Here is a 21,397-nt window from a genome sequence, read left to right as displayed (position 1 = left end):
AAAAGTGAAGTTAGGAAAAATATGTGCAATTAAACATTTTATCTTTTAAAATCATTATGTCCTAAATTTACAATAAAAGACATTGATTAATGCAATTAGCTTGTTCTAGAAGGAAGCACTGTTCCAAGAAACGGGAGTTACAAAGGAGAATTTATTTTGCATATTTCACCTATCCCCTTCTCTATTACTAAAGAGAACCTGACTATGTATGTATGCTTTGTACCCTAGGTACACCATTGTCTTCTGCAAAAGCAATGGGCTGAAGCTTATAATTGTGTCACACTTAATATTTTCAAGTTGAAAAACTATTTTACATTGTACTCATTTGAAATTACATTTTTATAAAGCATTGTCCTCGTACATATTTTTTTCAGAAATTTTCCCTCTTCTAAGGCATAGTTGTACCCTTGTAATACATGGATAGTGAAGGGCCAAAGGACTCGAATAATGCTTGTTTTTCTTCAGTTACTTTTCCATCAATACAATTTCTCTTAATGTATGTAGCCAGAGGAGGGCAGCAAAGCTGGTAGGAGAGCTGGAAGGCTCTTTGAAGAGAGACTGAGGACGCTTGGGTTGCATAGTTTGGAGAAGAGCAGGCTGAGAGGCGGCCTCCCTGATCTCTGCAACAACTCCTGAGGGGGAGAAAAGGAGAGGGAGGCGCCTGTCACTTCACCTCAGTAACTGACAGGATGGGCAGGAGTGGCACAGAGCTGCACCAAGGCAGGTCTGAACTGGACATTAGGAAACATTTCTTTATTGTGAGGGTGGTGAAACACTGGAACAGGCTTCCTAGAGAAGGTGGTTGATGCCCCAGGCCTGTCAGTGTTCAAAAGACATTTGGACAATGCCTTAATGTGCTTCAACTTCTGTTTAGTCCTGCAGTGGTCATTTGAAATTGACTATTTTTTAGGTTCCTTCCAAGTGAACTATTCTAATTCTACCATGTATATTCTAGACAGACCATTTGTTCTAAATCTGGATAAATCTGGATGCTGTGAAAAGTTTTTTGTTTGTTTGTTGTTACTTTAAAATATAAAACCATGGAAGAGTTCACTGGTTTCACTTGTAGAGATTTTTGCAAGAAAGGGACCTAACAGATTTTGGATGCAAATTAGGTGTGTTGACACTGGTAATCTAATTTTTTAAAAAGAGAATTATTTAATATATATATAAATATTTTTTCCATCACCAAAATACTCACACTTTAACTCAGAAGAACATTTAAAAATTCTGTATTTAGCAATGTCTAACTTCAGGGAAACAGAGGAAAAAAAGCTACCCCAAACCCAGTTCTCTTAGTCTTGATTTCCTTCAGGGCATTTGCTAGCATGTGGGAAGGGTGGGATAAATTCATCACTGGCTGAGTGTTATTTCATAGAACTAAAATTTTCTTTGGCCACTGTCTTGCAGTTATGCCTCTGCCTCATTTGCTATGGGCTGCATTTTCATGAATTGTCAAGTTGTATGCTCTTCTGCTTGTGTTTGTCAGAGTTACAGAAGCATCCCTTGAAAGGAGATGATATTTTGTAAATAGATCTTGGGATGCCCTTATTGTGTTATCACGAGAGATAATAAAACTGGCTAGCAGGCGGAGTTCAGGCTCTAACTATGGCCTCCTAGAGTCTCTGAATTCTTGGGTTTTGTCTCTTGCATTGGGCTTCACCTATCTGCCGGGACCATGGAATGAAAACGTCTGTTCTCCAAGCTCCTGTAGGGGGTGTCTGCTTAGGATGCTGTTACAGCACTGCGGTAGTTCATGGAAGAGATAACTGCATAACTCTGGCAATGTTGATAAAAACACAAATGATAACATGATCTTGCCTGTCACCAAAAAGACAGCAAACAAACTTTAAAATGCATTCAAAAAATTGTCCATCTCTTTATCTTCCTCTGATTTCATTTGACACCTTGCTCTGCTCTTTCTGCAATAGAGACAGAACATTCAATACTTGTATTACTTTTTGCCTATTAGATACAGAGTCTATCAAACTAATTTCTATATCTCATTATACACGTAGTATAGTATGTCATTCTCACATTAGCATCTTTCTAGCATTAGAAGTTTCAGTTTGTCCTTAGCATCATGTGGGGAATACACAGAAAATTAATTTGACAATGTGAGTTTATTTGGGTTGGTCTTCTCTTTTATGTATGCAGATGGTCTTATATACAATTAATTTAAAAAAATAAAGCTGCATCAGCCTGTTATATTTTACTATGTTATTCAAATTTCAGCATCTTTGCAAGTTAAAATAAGAACTCTAGCCCTTACTAGCAATTTCTGAGTTCTTAAATGGAGACTAGAGTTATGACTTCTGTGCAATTCCAGAGGTGGAATGATTTCTGTATGTAGTATTTAATTAGTGCTGCATATATTGAAGAAATATTGCATTCTTATTGTATTGATTTACCATATCCAAGAAGTGATGCTTTTAAAAAATCATTCATTCAATTCAGCAGTTACTGCAGAGTATTTGGGAAGACATTTACTCAAGTATTAAAAACACAGTAGAAATTGTGCTTGTTTTCACATTGAAAAAGTGAGATTCCTCTTTCTGAAGGACTAAGAAAGTAGAAGTGTTTCTGTATTCAGTTTTTGAGGAAGCCATTTTCAAAGCTAGTGAATCCCCAAATCATGAAGTGTCAGGGATGCTAATAAGCTGTTTTTCATTTGCAGCAAGTCTTTTCCATATGCTGTGACATCATACAAACTCTTTGTGTATATTATCTTTAGAAAAGTGACAATGTATGTGACTTCCTATGCAATAAGGACACTGAGAGTTCTGTTGTGTAATTTACTACCATCTACAACTGGTAGTAAAATGCAGGTAGTATGGGAATTGATTTATACTTATAGTGCTCTAACGAAATGTTTATTGAAAACCATGACTGAAACCACTCTGACTTTTTTTTTTTTTTTTTTAGCTTTCTCAAGATCAGTCAGAAATAGCAATATATGTCATCAGACAAAAATAGATCTTAAGGCAATGCATGAAATTCACTGTTTAAATTGTATCAAATTGCAAATTCTGGCACAAGTTCTTTAAAGGTGGAATAGAGGATTAAATCTCTCTGTGGAATCTCTTTTGATCATGCAGTGAAATGAAAGAATTGCAGTTTGATGGCAAAACACCTTTGGTAGTGAAGAAAGATTTCAGAACGACACCTATGAATTTAAGTCACAAAAGCTGTATGTACCGATATTAGCCTCTGCACTCTTCTCCCTCCTTCCTCCTCAGTTCCACTGCATATGTATATTTTGACATTCAGTTGTAGATAATCCAGTCCTGTGAAGCAGAAATGAAATGGTCATGTGGCTGAACTGATTTGGTTCTTTTACCTTTTGAAAGTAAATGTTTAGAGCTGTTGACCATCTTTGATTTAAAATATATTAAAGTATTACAGTAAGAAGTTAAATGGCAGCAGTTACGTAATTCCTACAGTCTGAATCTTTTTTTTTTTTTCCTTGAGAATTAACTTATTAATTACAGCAGTTAAGTGTAATTATTCTGCCTCTTAAGGTACTTTTATTATTGCTTTTTAACAATAAGACAAATTCTGCCAAAGGTAATTATCATAACAATAATTTAGTGCACACTTTTGATCTTGTTAGAAATACAATATAATCTTTATGAAATGATCTTTTCCATGTTAATCAGTCATTCACAGAGCAATCTTTCATGTTTCTTACTCCTCTGAGAATTAGATTGAAGCTTGGTAATTGGATAGGCAGTGAATGACAGTAGAGAATTTATTGCTCTGTTTCAGGGTCTGGTTTTGACCGAACACTGAAATGCTTGCAAAATGTGAATTAAATTTCTTCACAGTAATAAAAATGTTGCAAATTTTAATAATTCACTAAAAAAAAAAATCCATTTTATGCAAATCCAAACTTCTCATAAGTATAAATTCCTTACTGAATTGGTATGTCTACCAGACAAGCAGATACTTCAGATTTTTCCATTCTGTGCTTTCTGTTTAGAATCAGTGTGAGTTGTATTTATTTCTTTTATTGCATATGGGCATAATTTCATAACATTAGCAACCTTGTATCTGTTAAAAAAAAAATAAAAAATAATCAAACTTTTGGTAAAGTACACGTAGCAAACATGTTTTTTATTAGTAATTTAAACTTGGCTCTGATTGTATTTTCTTTGTAAGAGTTTCCTAGTGATATTAGTAAAATATTTGCCTTTACCTTGCATCTGTATTCAGGTGAGATAAAAATGAAGGGAGCCTGTTTGTGAAAGAGATACTGTAAATCAAGTGGGGGTAGATATCACCAAACCCTTAAGGATAAATTATTCAAGTTAGTTTTTGTTTATTGGTTATGGCCTCAGAGAAGATTCTCTGTAAGTGTAAGATTGCCAATGAAGAAAGATGTAAACTTTTTCTTCTAATATGTATTAGTGGAGCAAAACATTTAAAACTATTGCAGAGCTCCTGAATAATTGCTCAATTGTCTGTAAAATTGTCTGTAACGTATCTATAGTATGATACATGGTGCCTAAAATTATTAATCTCTCTCTCTCTCTCTTTTTTTTAATTCTTAAAAGGTCTTGAGGGATTTTGAAATCGAGGGTTTTATCTATAGTAATTTCTGCATGTTAAAAAAAAAGAGGATGAAAAATAGTGTGGCACATTAGAGGAAGGAGGACTCTTTAAGTATGCCTGCTTCCTGTAGCACAGTAAATGTTATGTGTATTTTCATACGCAGTGAATATCTGCTGAGCATGTAATACAGAATGGTGACATACAATATATCTTTTTGACATTGCTGTATTTCAATTCATGCCTTAACAAAATTATTTGAAAGGGCCACCTTCTTGCTGAAGTTTAGTTAATTCAGAGACTTAACACATTGTTCAAATGCTCACATTGCTTACAAAGCACTACAGAATGCCAATTTTGACTCTAAGAGACTAGTAGTAATTAAATCAATTCCTTTATGTATTTCTCAAAATATATAAAGTGACTTTGCTCGCTGGAACACCATTGTATTTCTAATTCAAGGTGTGATGTATTCTTTCCTATGTTCTGAACTTTTTTTGCTAGAATTTTTTTTTTTTTTTGGTGTGGGGGGAGGAAGCAGGTTTGAGGTGTGGGTTAGTGGGGCTTTTTGTTTGGTTTTGCTTTACTCTAGAGGTTTTTACTTATGTATGATGTGGATGAATACCTTTTTCAGAATATTTGAGGATTTTTGCCATGCAGCTTGTTTAGATTATTACACAGTAAGTGACCACGGTTCTGTATTGTATTACTTAAAAATACAAAATATGAATTTAAAAATGGAGATTGACATTTAGATAACATTGCCATTTTTTGGCATCCAGGTAACATTGCCATTTTTTATAGTTGCTTCTATAATTTGAAAAATGTTCTCCATAGTTTTTTTTTGTTTTGTTTTGTTTTTCATAATTATCTGTGCAAAAATAGGTGATAGCAAGGATGCTGAGTAATACGCAGAAAATATAGAACAGTTAAAAATATTCAACAATACTGAAATTTTCTTTCCAGTGAGACTTTAATGCAACATATTTAATCAATTTGCCTACAGAGACAATGGGAAACATTTTTTTAAGATGTCAGACATTTAGAAGCACCTTCTGTAAATGAAGTCTATATGCTAAGTATCTGAAATGTTGCCTGTGTGCCTCTGAAAACATTTTTATTATGGTAGTCATTACAGGAAAATTATTATTATTATTATTTTCATCAATAATAAAATGAAACTTATATGCAGAAAAATAGAAGACAATTCAACACATACATGTAAATAACGGATCTTGTCAGTTTCCATCTTAACATCTATACTTCATTTTTTTATTTGATATTAATATAAAATATTTTATATTCAGTAGAAATCAAAATTTCTATTTCTGTGTTGTAGTGTAGTTTACAGCTGCCATCATATTGGATATTGCCCACCATCTTTTCAAGGATTCTCCAAATCAGATGGCATTCTCTCTTTGGAAGTAATGTTTTAGGAAAGCCAATAAATGTCTTCGAGCTAATGCATAAACACTGCATGTTGCCTCCACTTGCACTCCCTTGTTTTTAAATCATTCCCTCTCTTTGGTGGTGCTAGACTATGGGGTGTAGCATCACCAAAGGTCTCTGACTGCTCTGGTTAGCAGTCCAGCTAGAGCAAGCTCTTGCCCTTTTCAGTGAGAGTAGAGAGGAAGATGTGATGCATGCCCTTATCTTAGCAGGTAATAGGATACTGTAGGATGCATACATTGATTCCTCAGCTCAGACTATGAGATGAAGGATTGTCTTCAGTACTGTGTAGCACTGACTGTATTTTGAACACAACTGTAATACTAAAAAGCTAAACAAACTGATTTTCATGTTTTTTTCTTTCTTTTTTTTTTAATAAAAAAATACATTCAAGAGCTTAACAGCCTATCTGCTTTTGAAGGTAGGCAAAGGCAGAAAAGTCATTACTATGTGGAAGTGCAAATCTGAATAGCTTTATTCAAAGCATGAGTAGGAGTGAGCTATATTATGCCAGTGATTCAGTCATGTCTTCCCATTCGAACTGATGGCACAACAAGGCATAATATCAGAAAGCTAACATGAAATGACAAAAAAAAAAAGAAAAAGAAAATCTTACTGAAACAAACAAACTTCATTTGTAATTTGTTTAAGTCTGGGATTTCATCCCTTTGGTTGAAAGGTATTTGACGAACACATAGCACAGACAACACTGCTCGACTAGAAAGATCAGAACTGTGATTGGGTTAAAAGCAGGGTTAAAATTCTGCGTTTTCTTGTATTTTTAAGAGAAGATACTAAATAGCTCTCTTGGCTGAGGAAAAGGTGACTGGCTGCCAATCACTTTAAGATATTCTGTGTATATTTTCATATTATTAAGACGAGTCCCTGAGCAAGATAAAATATATCCTGAACAGTTCTAGGAACTGCAATTGTATTCAGTGGCATGGGATTGTCAGCAGATTCAGGGGAAGGAATGGAGGAAAGTTCAAAAGAGATGGATGAAGAATTAGAACATGATTAGCATGCCACGCTTGAAGAGTTTAATGTCTCCTAATAGTAAAATCTGAGAAAATTCTGCATTGTTACCACAGCAAGGATTAACATAGCTCTGTTGCTCTACATGGTAAGTAATGTGCTAGGAATTGAGTTGAAACACCATTACAGTTTTAGATAAAAAAAAAAAAAATCAATATTATTCAGGACAAATATATTGAAATTGACAGACCTCTGTGGAATAAGTGAGAAAAGAATCTGTGTTCTAACTTAAGATGGTCAGACACTTCTAGAAATAGAGATGTGATAATGCTGCACTAATTGCCTTTTATTTTTGAGAGTTGTTTCTCAAATGAGAAAAAGTCATTGCTGAATTAAAACAGAAATTATGAAGAACATTGGTGTGTATTTGCTGGATGATCAACAAAATAGAAAATGTGTTTGTATCATTGTTTGTATCATCCTTACATCTTTTATTCCTAAAAGTAAAACTTTTGCTTTAATACATGGTGATACCTGAGAGTCTGACATCATCTCTGAAATATATACAGTCTGTACCTAGGACACACTAAGGCTAGATAAATAGCAGACTATTCACTCTGGTGAGTCTTTTACAAATCCTTGAAAGAGCTGTCTGTGTAATGTGGAATAAGGAACTGTTTGAAATCCAGGAAGTTAATGGGACAGTAATATTTCCTGTCCATTTTTATTTCTGAATATCTAACACAGTGCTGATTTTCATTTACCTGTATAGTTTGTCTGTGCCTATAAACAGTATACAGAAAATTGGTGTTTTGATGACTCATTTAATAATAAGTACACAGTAATAAAAAATAGTAGTAGTTAAAAACGTAAATAATTACAAACGGAAAGAAGAATTATGAGAGCCCTTCATGTTTGATTGAGAGGGAAAAACAGATAAAAGGTTATTAACTACTTTAAGTACATAACGATAAAGGAAGAAATAATCCACGAAATTTTCTTGGCTACAGGTTGACTATTTCAATTGTGCTTTAGTTTCAGTAACACATTCCGAGTAACATGAATGAACTGTGTCTTTTTCATAACATGACTCACAAACCTACATAAAAGTCATGTTACTGTTGCTACTGAGGTAGTTTTATTGCCTGTGTAGTACTGTAGTTGAGTCGTTGTTTTTAAGGGATATCTCATAAGCCTTTTGTAACTCTAGCTTGACACTTAATTAGACTTGGCTGGTCTTATAAGGTTGCAGCTGCAATTATGTCTGCATATCCTTTTTCATATGAAATATTTAGTTATTAACAATTGTCAGCTACTTTGGCCTTATGAGAACAGGGATCCAGCTAATGATGCTAATGACTATTTCAAATATCTAATTACCTAACGTATATCTAATTCAAACATGGATGTGGACATTGGTAAAACCCTTAGACATTTTGAGAAAAATCTTCTGAAATAATTGAGGTCTAGTCAATTTATACGTCTGCCATTGTGCAAGTCTAAGTTTCAGTTGTTATTCTAAGTGTAGTTTTGCATTTGTAACTATATCTTGCACAATGCTAAATGTAGACCTGTGCGGTGTCAAGAGTTGGACTTGACGATCCTTAAGGGTCCCTTCCAACTCAGGATATTCTATGATTCTATGAAATGACAGAAATGGCACAGAATGGCTTGTCCACAAATACTAAATACTATACATTATGTCAAGTACTGTGCTTGAACATCATGGAATTATTTCCATACAGCATAGTACAGAACAGTACATATCTTTAAACTATGTAGTCAATATTGATTAAATAGACAAAAAATAATACTATCTACTCCCTGGCAATCAGCCAATATTTTTAATACCATAAATTGCCTATGTATTTCTTGGTTGTTGTTTTTACTTACTTCAAAATGACTTTAGAATTCCAGAAATGTTTTTTCTTGATCAGTGGACTTATTATGGACTTATTACTATGCAGTATTATTACTGCAGCCATTGTTAGTTAAATCTCTCAGAGGTTGGTTACCAAATGTTAGCAACCATTATCTACCAAAATGGATACTCCCATTTTGTTCTGATCAAAAGATTGAATCTGTACATTTAAAAATGTAACATATACCTTGTCTATTCTTCACATGTTAAAAAAAAACTTAGCATGGTAGCATGGTATTACTAAAGGAAAAACTGAATTCTTAACACAAGTTGTTGTGACAGGTTTTGATTTTTATGTTTGTGAATTCTTAACACACTGGCTCCTCCTGCATGTCTGACTCATATAAAAATTATTCAGAAGAGCCAGTTTACATGGTCACATCATTCCTGGTTGGCATTGCCAAATACTCAAAAGTGAGTTTACATGTATTAAGTCACCTCACCAAGCACGTACCATTTCTTGCTTGAGTATAGAGACAAATGACATGATTGCTTGTAGAGATGACTTTAGTCAAACACAATATCTGAATGACTCAAACTTAGAGAAATTTTAATAAAAGTTTCTGAGATGTATCTAGAATTTATATTTTGAAAGAACAGATTTATCGATCTTCCAGTTCGTTCAGTGTTGTTTATGTTATCATGCAAGGAAACTGCAAATAGAATGTAAAGTCTAAAGTGTATTCCTATAAATTGTAATCTGTATTGTAGCTATATATATGCCTGCATTTTTTTGCTGTGTTTGGTAGCAAACATGAAGAGCATGATGAATGTTTCTGGATCTTCATACTACATGTCAGTAAGTTTTGGATAGAAAAAGCAGACCTGTATTTGGAGTGGTGTGTGTGGTGTGTGTGGAGTGCGGTGTTTTAAGAGAGTTGGTGCTCAGCCATCTTGATTTATATAGTATCAGGTGTTAGACAAATTTATGTTACACTGAGCTAAACATTAATCATGGTTTAATTGAGTTGATTTACTGATATGAGGCAGAGAAAGAGTGTCTGACTTTTACCCTGCAACACAGGTATCTTACAATTCTATGTGTGTTGCAAAGAAGAAATGATTTTTTCTTTTTAGGAAAATAATGAAAGATACCATAATAAACAAACGTATCATCTATAGCACAGAATGAAAGCTAAAGGTCCAGTAACTCAGTAAAGGCTTAATATAACCACTATATGCTAGAAACTTCTGTGCAGCGAAGGAGAGAGCCGTAGCACAAACCTAATTTCTTATGAATTTCTTCGTATCAGGAGGTTTATTCATTGTCTCTCACAAGCCCATTTGGCTTGTGAGACAGAGAATTACTCAAGTTCTTTTTGAAATTCAGTGGTTTGAGCAGCTCTCTGACCAAAATAAGGAACTCAAAAAATAAATTTTACAACAGAAAGTTAGAGGGTAACAAAACATTATTATCAAAGTTATTTAAAGTATTATAATTAATTTTTCATTAATTAATTTTTCATTAATTAATTAGCGAGTCCAGAGAAGGGCGACGAAGCTGGTGAGGGGTCTGGAGAACAAGTCCTACGAGGAGCGGCTGAGGGAGCTGGGCTTGTTCAGCCTGGAGAAAAGGAGGCTCAGGGGCGACCTTATTGCTCTCTACAGGTACCTTAAAAAAGGCTGTAGAGAGGTGGGGGTTGGTCTGTTCTCCCACGTGCCTGGTGACAGGACGAGGGGGAATGGACTAAAGTTGCGCCAGGAGGGTTTTAGGTTGGATGTTAGGAAGAACTTCTTTACCAAAAGGGTTGTTAGACATTGGAACAGGCTGCCCAGGGAGGTGGTGGAGTCACCATCCCTGGAAGTCTTTAAAAGACGTTTAGATGTAGATCTTAGGGATATGGTTTAGTGGGGACTGTTAGTGTTAGGCTCAGAGGTTGGACTCGATGATCTTGAGGTCTCTTCCAACCTAGAAATTCTGTGATTCTGTGATTCATTAATTTATACCTTCTTCCTGTATAAATAATTTCTGATTGGTCAGTTTGTGCCGTTCAAGTGAATTATAAAATATTGTTTTTATAGCTGACATTTAAATTATATGTTTTTTTTTTTCAGTTATGATATTTCTTAAATACAATTTCAAATATAAATAGTTAAATTTGTTGACAGTGACCACAAATTTGAGCAGGCTTAGCTGAGCCATATTCTGATTGATTTATTTATTTTTTTGTTCATAGGCATGGATAGAGAACACATTTAAAATAATAATTGCAAGTGTTTTAAACTTGCAGTGCTGAAACACACTTGCAAACAAATACAGATTGTAGGTTAATTATTTAAATAGATAAAATTAATCCAGAATGCCTTCAAAAAATGGAAACCTAAGGTTTGTGTTTTTATTATTATTTTTTTAAACTTGTATTGTCAATATTGTAACTTGAAGTTCTTTTCATTTTTAAACTCCATTTTCCAGCATTTTTTTTTTCTCTCTCTCACACACAAGCAGCAACAAAAAGAAACCCCTCTTCTTAGTGTCTGTGTCAGTGGTGAAACTGACTGTAGGCAGTTATTTTGACTAAATTCACAGTAAAAAGATAATTTTTATTTATTTATTTTTAAAATCATAAAATTCCTCAAATATTTGTGAAATTGAGAACAGTTTTACATGGCTTTGTTTTGGAAACAATGTTCAATGGAGAGGCTGCACATTCTTGGGTCTTTCATATGCTTTTGAAATCCCAAAATGATTTCTTAACAGTTTAGAAAATAATAAGTATAAATCCAGTAAAAGAGACGGTGCAGAACAAAGTGTGATCCAAAAAACTCATTTTGAGTTTATAATCTGGAAATTTGGATGACACCTGGATGTTTAAGAGCACATATTGAAACTATGCAAATGAAGGGTGAGCAAGTTGAATAAAACCAAAAGAACTTACCAAGGATTTGTTGATTCAAAACCACTGTACTGCTGTAAGTGGGTGCCAATTTGAAATGGAAATGTGTAGCACATAAATCTTAGGTAAGCTACTGCTGTTTAGTTCTTCAGTTTCCAAATCCTCAGTTAATATTTGTATTCTCCATCCATGGGACTTCTTTGAACAGTACACATTGTGTGAGGACTATTTAAGGTTTGAAACCTGTAAGGAATTGGCAGGAGGCATTTGACACTGGCAAGAAATGGTCATTGACATTAAAGCACTTGTCAAAACCTGACACTTAACAAGTCAATAGGAAAAATTAGTTTTCTTGAGCAAAAAGTTATGGCTTTCCTCCCCCCAGGCTCTTTCTTTACTTCAAAAGAACAGTTGAGTATACAATCATTCATAGCAAATCAATTTTTTTCTTGCTATTGAAATGTCTTTTAGTGGGTAAGAATTTAAGCAATTTGAAGCAGATGTTGAGTTTAGAGATGTTTCCTTGAATGACGTTAATACTACCTGACTTTAAACACATTTGGGGGCTTTGTATGGAAGGCCTGTCTAGCACTTCAGTGAGCTGGTCACACACTAAGGTGGTAGAGTGGGCTGCTGAGGTGATGAATAGGTGCCGGACGCGAGCTCTGGGGAGCAGGAAGGAGCTGGAGGAGTTGTCTGGCCAAGGCCACAGGAACCTTTATCCCAGTATGTTTCAGGTAGTTGTGGTTAGGCAGTGCTGGTTGTGGCAACAAAGGACCTGGGGAAGGGGATGTCATAGTGCTGGTATCAAGGGTAGCCCTGACAGGTAGACCAATGGCTGACTGAAAGGTTAGTCGTCATTCTGTAAAATGTCTTCTCCAGCGCTACAGAGCTACTAGGCTGATTGTCTAGTGTATTTTCTATCTCGGTTGCTTTCCTACCTACAGTATGATGTTAAGAGGAGAAGTGTGAGATAACTGTTTATGGCTGGGAAGTGGGAGACATGGGGAGCTGTTATGCCCTGCTGCTGGTGTGCTCCATCTTCCCTCACGAAAAAGGACATCCATTAAGAAGTATAGGTGACACTTATATTTGCCATTACAGATAGCTAGCTAGATGCAAAGAACAAAGGATGATAAATAGTTGCAGCATTGTGTGAAATTACTTCGTGCTCAGCCAGGCTGACAGATTCTGAAGAGGCACAGATAACGTCCTCTTCAGCTGCAGGAGTCATATGGGTCTGAGGAACAGAGCTGCAGTAGTTTAAGATAACTGCCCACAGCGTGCAGCATTCCTAGAATCATTCAATTCCTGGCAAGAATAGCACTGGCTCAGATTTCTGAGTAGTAATGTCAGATACTTTAGTTATACTCTTTGTGATTTTAAGGAGGGAACTGTTCTTCTTATTTGGATTGTGTGTTTCCATAAAGTAGGAATTGGCCAGTGCAAGTGTCCCAAGTAACTTGAGCCTAGAGCTGTTTATCAACACAGTAATATAATTTACTTATAAAAGGCAAGGGATAGTCTGTTTTCCCTGAGGTTAACCCTAAGCATTGGATTGTAGGAAACTTTAAAAATTAATTTCAACATCTTTTGGACTCCTGTGCAGATACACACACACAAATTCGTCATCTGGTGCTATGACTATACTGAGGCAAAGGAAGTTCACTCAGCTAGGCAGAGTATTTTCCTATTTTGCTTTCACAGTAATTTAACTGCACAGGCCGAAATTTAAATAAATGGATGTGAGCCAGCTGGGTAGCCAGGTGTAATATCTACTAAATGGGAATGAAGCTTCTTGATTTGAAGTAAGAGGAGCAAAATAAAAATAAAGAACAAAGTTTGAAGGCACAGTGGAACAGTTTCTAGTTACTCCTGTGTTTTCTTGACTCTTGTTCCTTTAGGATAGCTGAAGCAATTGAGTTTCATTGTTCCCTGAGTATCTCATGAATATTTCAGTTCCAAATGGTTGAATGTTGTTTTTATTAGTCCATTTAGATTGCAGCACAAATATATTTTCCTGCATGTGGCTGAGATTTGGAATTAGGGAATATTCGTGGCATGAGGCAGTAAACAAAAAGAAATGCACAGTATACAGTTCAATACAGTTGTAACAATTGAGTGCTTTTTAAAGTTCATGCTCCCAGTGCTTCACAGATCTGGGACTTGACCTACCATACCTTTTGTTTTATATTTTAATATTCATTTCTTGCCAATAGCACTTTCTACTTCCCTCACCCTGAAAAGTCATTAGACTGTGAGAAAGACAGTTCTTATACTTCATTTCTTTTTATATTTCCAATGCAGTTTTCTTGTTTCTTTTTTTTTTTTTCATCTGTCCGTAATGTACAAGTGGACATCCTTGAAAAGAGCAGTTCTACAGAGCCACCAGGAAGAATAGTTTGTAAAGCATACTCCTCATGCATGAGTTTCATTACTTTTTTTTGGTAATTGATACCGTGCACAAGTGGGGTAGTTGTTTATGGCCTGTATGCTATGGCCAGCACACAGATCAGACTCCTGTCCAAAAGAGAACCTAGAGTGTTAATATAACAGTCAAAAAAATAAAAAATTAAAAAAAAAAAGAGAGAGAGAGAGAGATCTGTTATATATCTGATATCTGAGACTTGTCAGTTTGTCTATGCACAGTTATTTTTTATCATTTGATTTTTTATTTTATCCTTCCTTATTTGTTCAGCTGGTGAGGTTTGGTTCTGTTATAACTAAGCAGACAAATCCTCCATTTTTCCTTTTGGCTTAGTTTTCCCAAAATGCTTGCAAATGCGTAGGTAACTATCAGTGTGATTTCCAAAGAAGGCCTATTATAATATATATTTTACATTGTTAATAAGAGGCAGGATATTACAAGGAACAAACTCCTTTTTATGATGCAGCCTGCTAGAATTTAGCCCAGAGCAGTTTATGTTAGGTACTGGCATTCAGTCTAAATAACCAGATTATAGAAATGAGAAGATTCCTAAGGAGTAGTTTTAGCAGTGGAGATGTCAGGTAATGACAAGACCCAGAGGCCAGGAATTGATAGATACTGTTCCAGCATCTAGAGGTATCTGCATTGCTTCTGGAATTCCTTCTGGGTCAATAGAATGTAATTAGGTTGTTGATGGATTGCCTAGTTTGCTTTGTTGACCTTGATCCCCTTCGGAGTCTGTATCTGATTCCAGGAAATTAGAGCACCTTTGTCTGGCACTAGGATAAGATATTTAGTGAGTCTCCCATGAGATTTATGCATGGAATTCTTTTTTGGTAAACAATCTTCACCCATCCTTCTAATCTTTTTTTTTCAACACAATGCACTTGGTCCTAGGGACACATCATACTTATCCAGCAAACATCAGCTGTTGGAATATCAGAACTAAAATTCACAACATCTCTGTCACTAAGAAAAAAAAAATCATGCAGGTTTTAATATGTGCATGCATAAAACAATTCTTTAGGAAAAGGGCCTTAAGCCATAGAAATGAAAAAGAACATCAATGGAATATTGTTACTAGCAATCAAATCAGATGTCTCTGAAGGGTATCCAGCCATGTGCATTGGAAAGAACACTATTCTTTCCTCATTTCCTTTGCTGGCACAAGCAGTAGTCGACTGATTTTCAGATAATTAAGGATTGCATGATGAAGGCAACAGGCATATTATTTGATTGAAGGGCTGAGATGAAGGTGCCAGCTAAGTCTGGAAGATTCTGTAATTTGATGTGACTGCTGTCAGGAACACAAACTTGCTGAAATTAGATCTACTGGCTACCACCAGAGTAGCTGGTGAAGTGAAAAATGTACATGCAGGGCTTAGATGGGTTTCCTGAAGTCACTGATTGTAAATTTTCATACATCACTCCAGGGCTAAGAAATACAGTATTAACCTTCTGTGTACCAGAGCTGACAATTTGCATTTGATGAATTTCTAAAGCTCTAGTGGCTTTAGCTGCTTTGGGTCCCAACTGCCAAGACAAATTCCAAACCTTACACCCTTCAAAAAGCTTGGCTCTTTACATTTTTCAGTTATCTCTCAGCACTGTAAGCAGAGCAGCACGCCTAACTGATAGCTAAGCAGAGATCAAAAGAATATGACTGCGCAGGTTATTTGCAATCACTTGGAATGTGTTATGAAACTAATTATTCCCAGAGGAGATGTAGAGAGAAGGTACCTGATGAGGTAGGATATCTAATAATTGCTTGTGAGTAAAAATGTTTGCCTGCTTCCTGCCCCATTCTCCTGTTCTGTCACACACACACCTGAAAGCAGTGGAGCAAGAGCCTGAAGGCCTGTCTGACCCAGTCCCCTGCGTTTAGTTGTACAGATCCAGCCCAGACAAAAAGGACATTCTTTTAGCATTGCTTCATGTCCTTTGGTTTCAGGCTAGTAGGATAACCTCGAGGATGGACAAGGTCAGTCAATGCATATCATATTTGCTGGGGATGCAGCTTAAGACAGCAATATGTTTTATTGGTGCTGGCTTTTTCCTGTAGGTATCTTTATTTTGATGGCTAGACTAGGATGTGTTCAAGGGACTGAGGTGACTGCAGAATAGCCATTGTGTTCTGGTAGCTGTTGATTGCTTCAGGTTTGGCCTGGGTTCAGCCTACTGCTTTTAAGTCTAATGCTTTTAAGAAGTAAAGGGCTTCTTCTAACTTTATCAGCATTCAGTTCTGTAGCAGGTAGTTTCTTGGTTCAAGAGTTCATTGGCATCGTATTTAAAGAGTAGACCCTCTGAATGGCTGAAAGCAGCAAACTGAAACTCAGTCTGAGAAAAGTGAATGTTTCAGTATTTTAACAGGCTATCTATTCTAAATGACTGCCATGTTCCTTGTATACTAGATTAAAGTTGTTTGTGTGGATAATCTAACATAGCTAACGGACTTTTTAAAGCCATTTACAGTAACTGTTATGTATGGATTTTTAGATATATATATATAAGATACTTCATTTAAATATAAGGAGAGACTTTAAAACCTCCAAGCTTTGCTTTACTTTGCAGTTTAGTACACAGTAAATACTATTAATACGTTGTTCTGACATGGTCTTTCTTTGTTTGAAAGTGCTGCATTTTGTGTTTTCTTTGATGGGCAAGAACACATTCAAGGTGCTGAATGTATGGGTAGATTTCCCATAAACCAATAACTTTCTTATGTGCTTTGGAGAGATTTTTGCCTTCTTTGCACTTCTCAATAAATACTAATTTTAATTGTCTTTAAAAGAAGCTTTGAAATAGTAGGAAAAACCTGGATTTGATCATCAGTGTGTGAAGTAGAAACCTGCCATCTATCTGAATCTCATTATGCGATATGATTTACTAGAGCGATAATGAATTTTAGTATGTTCCTCCTAAAAGGCTTGAATGGCTTATAAGCAAATTTGAAACAGGATTGAGATACAGTTTTTGAAGTTGCATTCCAGTGCCAAGAAAGTTAGTTTTCCCTGCTTAGGATAGTAAAAGTATAAAATATCCCTCATTACTGGCTCTGTAAATGACACTGCAGACCACAGCGAGAGAGATGGTGCTGTTAAATAATGACAGAAAGCCTCCATGGAGCTGCTGTCACTTTTCTGAGGCAAAAGAAGCAGGGACATTGCTGCCATATTTTGTAGCATTGGCCATCTTGCATAACTAGCATCTACACAGCACCGAGTGATGGAAAGCAAAAGGCTAGGCAGATTATGGCTCCCTGGTCTGAGGGAAGAGTACAAGTGGAATTTACAGTTTCCTCTCTTGCCTATTTCTGGCTTCCTGCAAATATGTGACATCCCTTTCTCGCAACTACTCATATACTCAATGGCTTACTGAGTCTATTTATTTAATGCACAAATACTTTTATGTTAATATTACAGAAAATAAAAATGTTCTCTTACTTCATTAATTGTTGATAGCCACATAGTGATTTCACAGTTTTCACAGATGTTCACAGTTTTCATTGCTACATACAGCAACATTTAATTAGAAAGAAAGCTTTTAAATGAAGTAATCTAATTTCTGTGTGATTCAGTAGTGATTTCTAAGACTATGGGTTTTGTTTCTGAAATTTCATGCAGCTCATTCCTTCAGCCAAGGAGAAAGGGATATGTCAGCATGCAAAGACTACAACTACTCCATGAAGATATGAAGTGATGGCATAAAACAATTCAAAGGTAGACTTTGCAGTAAACTACCCATGAACTGCCTAATTACTAGTTCTCTGAAACACACATGGCTACAGACTTAATGAAGGTGATGAAATGTATGCAATTTGTATCTGAGGTAGTTACAGGGGTACTGTAATTTTCCAAATATATTAATTGTGTTAATCTTATTATGCTAATGCACACAAAATTCCTAAAACAAAAGCAGTGACGAACAAGATCAATAGAAATACATTAATACCTAATTTCAATTACTGCAATTAGTTGTTTCAGGAAGATCCATTTTTCAACCTAAAATTCATTTGCAAGAGATTTACTGAAGCTAAAACTGGTTAATGGGCATGTACATGTGTAAAACCGAAACTATGGACCTTAAATGTTTAAAAGATATCTGTTTTACTTGTAGTTGGAACTTGATTCAAGACAACATTCTTGATTCAAGAATTCAGTCTTATTTGCAGTTGCATAGATCAGCTACCTACCACTGAAGCTTAGTAATTATAAAAATAATTACTGTTCAGTATCACTGCTGCTATTGTAAATGGCATGCTTTATGAAAATAGGTCATTACAGTGCACTTTTACTTTCTTTTTCTGTTGCTTTTTTTTTCTCTCTTTAAAAAAACTTTTTTTCCCCCTTTATATCAACGTATACTTAGACCACAGTTTTGTGTGTACTCTTCTTATATAATCTAGGGATCTCTCCAAATTATTAGGCATATACATTTATGAAGTATGTTTATTTTGCCACACTGTACACTTCTAACATAGCTTTCATTGCAACAAGTGCCGAATTTCTTGTTTGGGATGGTAAGATGCAAAATCCTCCTCCCCTCAGGCTTCTAAATGTAGAAGAACACAATGTAATATGGATATTATGCTATATTTTTGAAAAAGTTTTGGGGTTTAGAGATGATGCAGGTTTCCAAAAAGGAGGGCAATGCCACTGACTTCATGGGGTGTACCTTTGCTCTAACTCTGTGTGGGCCATTCCTGTTCTTTGGCCACATATATTTATAAATCTTGAGAGAACAATAATCAGATCCAGACCACTCTATGCTCCAGCTATTACTACATAAAAATAAATGTCATCCTTGATATAAAAATAATAGAGGAAAAAATCCAAAGAGAAAGCTAATAACCATAGAAAACCTGAAAAAAAATATATGTTTTCTAAGCATTCTGATTAGGTAAATAGTCTATTAACCCCAAAGACTGGGCTTCATGGTTCATTAAACTGTTTTTTTTTTTTTTTTTTTTTTTTTTAATTGCTTTTGTTAGGTATTCCACTGAGGCAGATGAATTTAAACATGGCCACAGGCGTAAGAAGATTTGGAACGCATGTCCATTAAACTCACAAATAGCTTGCCAGATGGAGCAAATGGAAAAAACTCTCTTCCTGACAACTATAAATGTTGCACAAAGATTAATATAATGAGATTGAGCTGCTACATTGACTGTAGCAGGGTTCTGAGTTCCCATTTTTCCATTCATCTGTTTGTGCCAACACATGCCTATCACTGTCTGAGGAACTTTACAGTGAAAGAAATTAAAAGTGGATAACCTGGGTTATGAAGTTAAAATAGCTAGGTCAGTAGTAAATATTACAAATTAAGATATGTTATTTAGCCATATCTTTGCTTATGCTGTTGCGGACTTTCACTAGACAAAAAAAAAATGATGCTGAAAAGCATATCTTGGTGTATATTATTTTATACAGGTAAAAGTGATGAAAAACATAAAACTTAATATTTCATTTAAATAATATTTCATTTAAAATTTTTCATTTGTTCATTCTTTAGAAGTAAGCTGCACATTTTTTTTTCTTTTCTTTACTTTTTTTTTTTTTTCCCCCCAGGGTGGGATCACTTCATCTTTTCCCTTTCATTCTTAGTAGTGACCTCAGAGTAGAGGTAGCTGAAATTTTACTTGTCAAAGTTTTCCTGTTGGAAGTCAGTTTTCATTGAATTTAGCCAAAACGTGTTAATTCTGTCTCTAAAGCGGTTATGTTTTAATTGCTCGTATTTCAAGCATAACCATAAAGGGCTTTTTCTCCTGATTTATTTCTAAATTTACTCTTTATTTTTTTCTACTGTTTATATATGATAGGTAAATTATAATCCTAATCATTCTGTTTTTATAGATAGGCTACATAATACCAGAGCTGGAGGAAAAAATCTTTGTCTGTATTTTTCATTAGAAATTATATAGATATTTGAATTTCATTGTCACACTCACAGAATAGGTAGCACTGAAGCATGCAATTATGATCTGTGTTTGAAATATAGGCTATGGACAGTCGTGTAAATCATAATACCTCCATTAAGTCTATGTAGTTAAATTAGTATACAGTCAATGAAATTGAAATCAGAATTAGGTTCAGCCTACATATTACTTATTTAAATCCAGTCATCATTATTTTTAATTTCTTATCTAGACCCATCTAAAGTCAGTTATGTGACTGCTTATTCAAAGTAATGACTGGGGTTTTCTGGGCACTGATATAATAAAATTGGTAATTGAATACACCAAAAATATGAACAGTTACAAATGTTGTGCATTAGGGCTTAAAGTGAAGAACTGAATCAAGCCTTCCACTATTAGAACAGTTTTTATAATGTAATACTGTCATAAATGGGCTTAAATTCTCCTTGCAGAGGTCTTGCATAGTGTATGAGTACTGTGTATGTTGTAATAAAACTGTAATTTTAACTGTATATGGTTTAGTGGAGCTTCAATATAGGCAAAGTGCTTTGTGTCACACTACCAGCTATGGTAACTATACTCCTAGGTACAACATACACTATCTGAAGTGGTCCCATATGGAAAAAAATGTGGTATTTATTGTCTAGATTCCTGAATTTGGATTTATAATGAGCTGTTATCAAAGATATTTTAACAAATGCATTTAGGTTGCATTTTTGAGTCTGTTTTGGTGGTTCTGGAGGAGAGTGCCTATTACACTTAATTTAAAAGTGAAGACTGGAACTAGTAGCTATTACACTCTTTGCAATGATAACTCCTCTCTTATTTATGCAGACTCCATCTACTGTCACTCAGGTAATGAACTTGGCTCTGAATTCAGAAGCTCAGATAACTGAGCCAGAACTCTAATCACTGAACCTTTAACAGGGAGACTCAGAAAGCAGGAATTTAAAAATCATATATACATTTAAATATAGGGGGCTAATTTCTTTGCTATGTCCCCTGTGGCTTTATATAACAGTGAGTGTGAAGTCTAACAATAATATATATATTATTTTTATTTATTCAGAACCTTCTTCCCCACTCTGCACCCTTTCATATAAGACTTGATCCCTGAAGCAAGCTTCCATTGGCTTCCCAAGTTCCTGTGATGATATACAGAGGGTCCTTGAAGATAATTCTGATGGTAATTAGGATTAGCAGTTTTGAGAGAAAAATACAGTTTTTAATGGTTGTCCTGCACATTTTCTAATCCTGCATGTTTGTTGTTATTTCCTTATCAATTATTTATGACCTTCTTACTTTTTAAATAGAGAGGGGTTTCT

The 21,397-nt window shown here is 35.1% G+C and overlaps 1 long non-coding RNA gene across 4 annotated transcripts in view; it reads left to right on the top strand.

Moving 5' to 3' along the window:
- The window catches only part of LOC106016307 (uncharacterized), a 340,332-nt gene that overhangs the window by 316,691 nt on the left and 2,244 nt on the right, over positions 1 to 21,397 (top strand). For all 4 annotated transcript variants that reach the window (XR_011809112.1, XR_011809114.1, XR_003497063.3 and 1 more), the window contains 3 exons: positions 17,782 to 17,877; positions 19,149 to 19,457; positions 21,142 to 21,258. This is a non-coding gene — a long non-coding RNA (uncharacterized lncRNA). The remainder of the gene's footprint in view (positions 1 to 17,781; positions 17,878 to 19,148; positions 19,458 to 21,141; positions 21,259 to 21,397) is intronic.

Source organism: Anas platyrhynchos, chromosome 4 (assembly GCF_047663525.1).
Source record: "Anas platyrhynchos isolate ZD024472 breed Pekin duck chromosome 4, IASCAAS_PekinDuck_T2T, whole genome shotgun sequence".
In the NCBI taxonomy this organism is placed as follows: Eukaryota; Metazoa; Chordata; class Aves; order Anseriformes; family Anatidae; genus Anas; species Anas platyrhynchos.
This window is presented reverse-complemented; position numbering and strand designations above follow the sequence as displayed.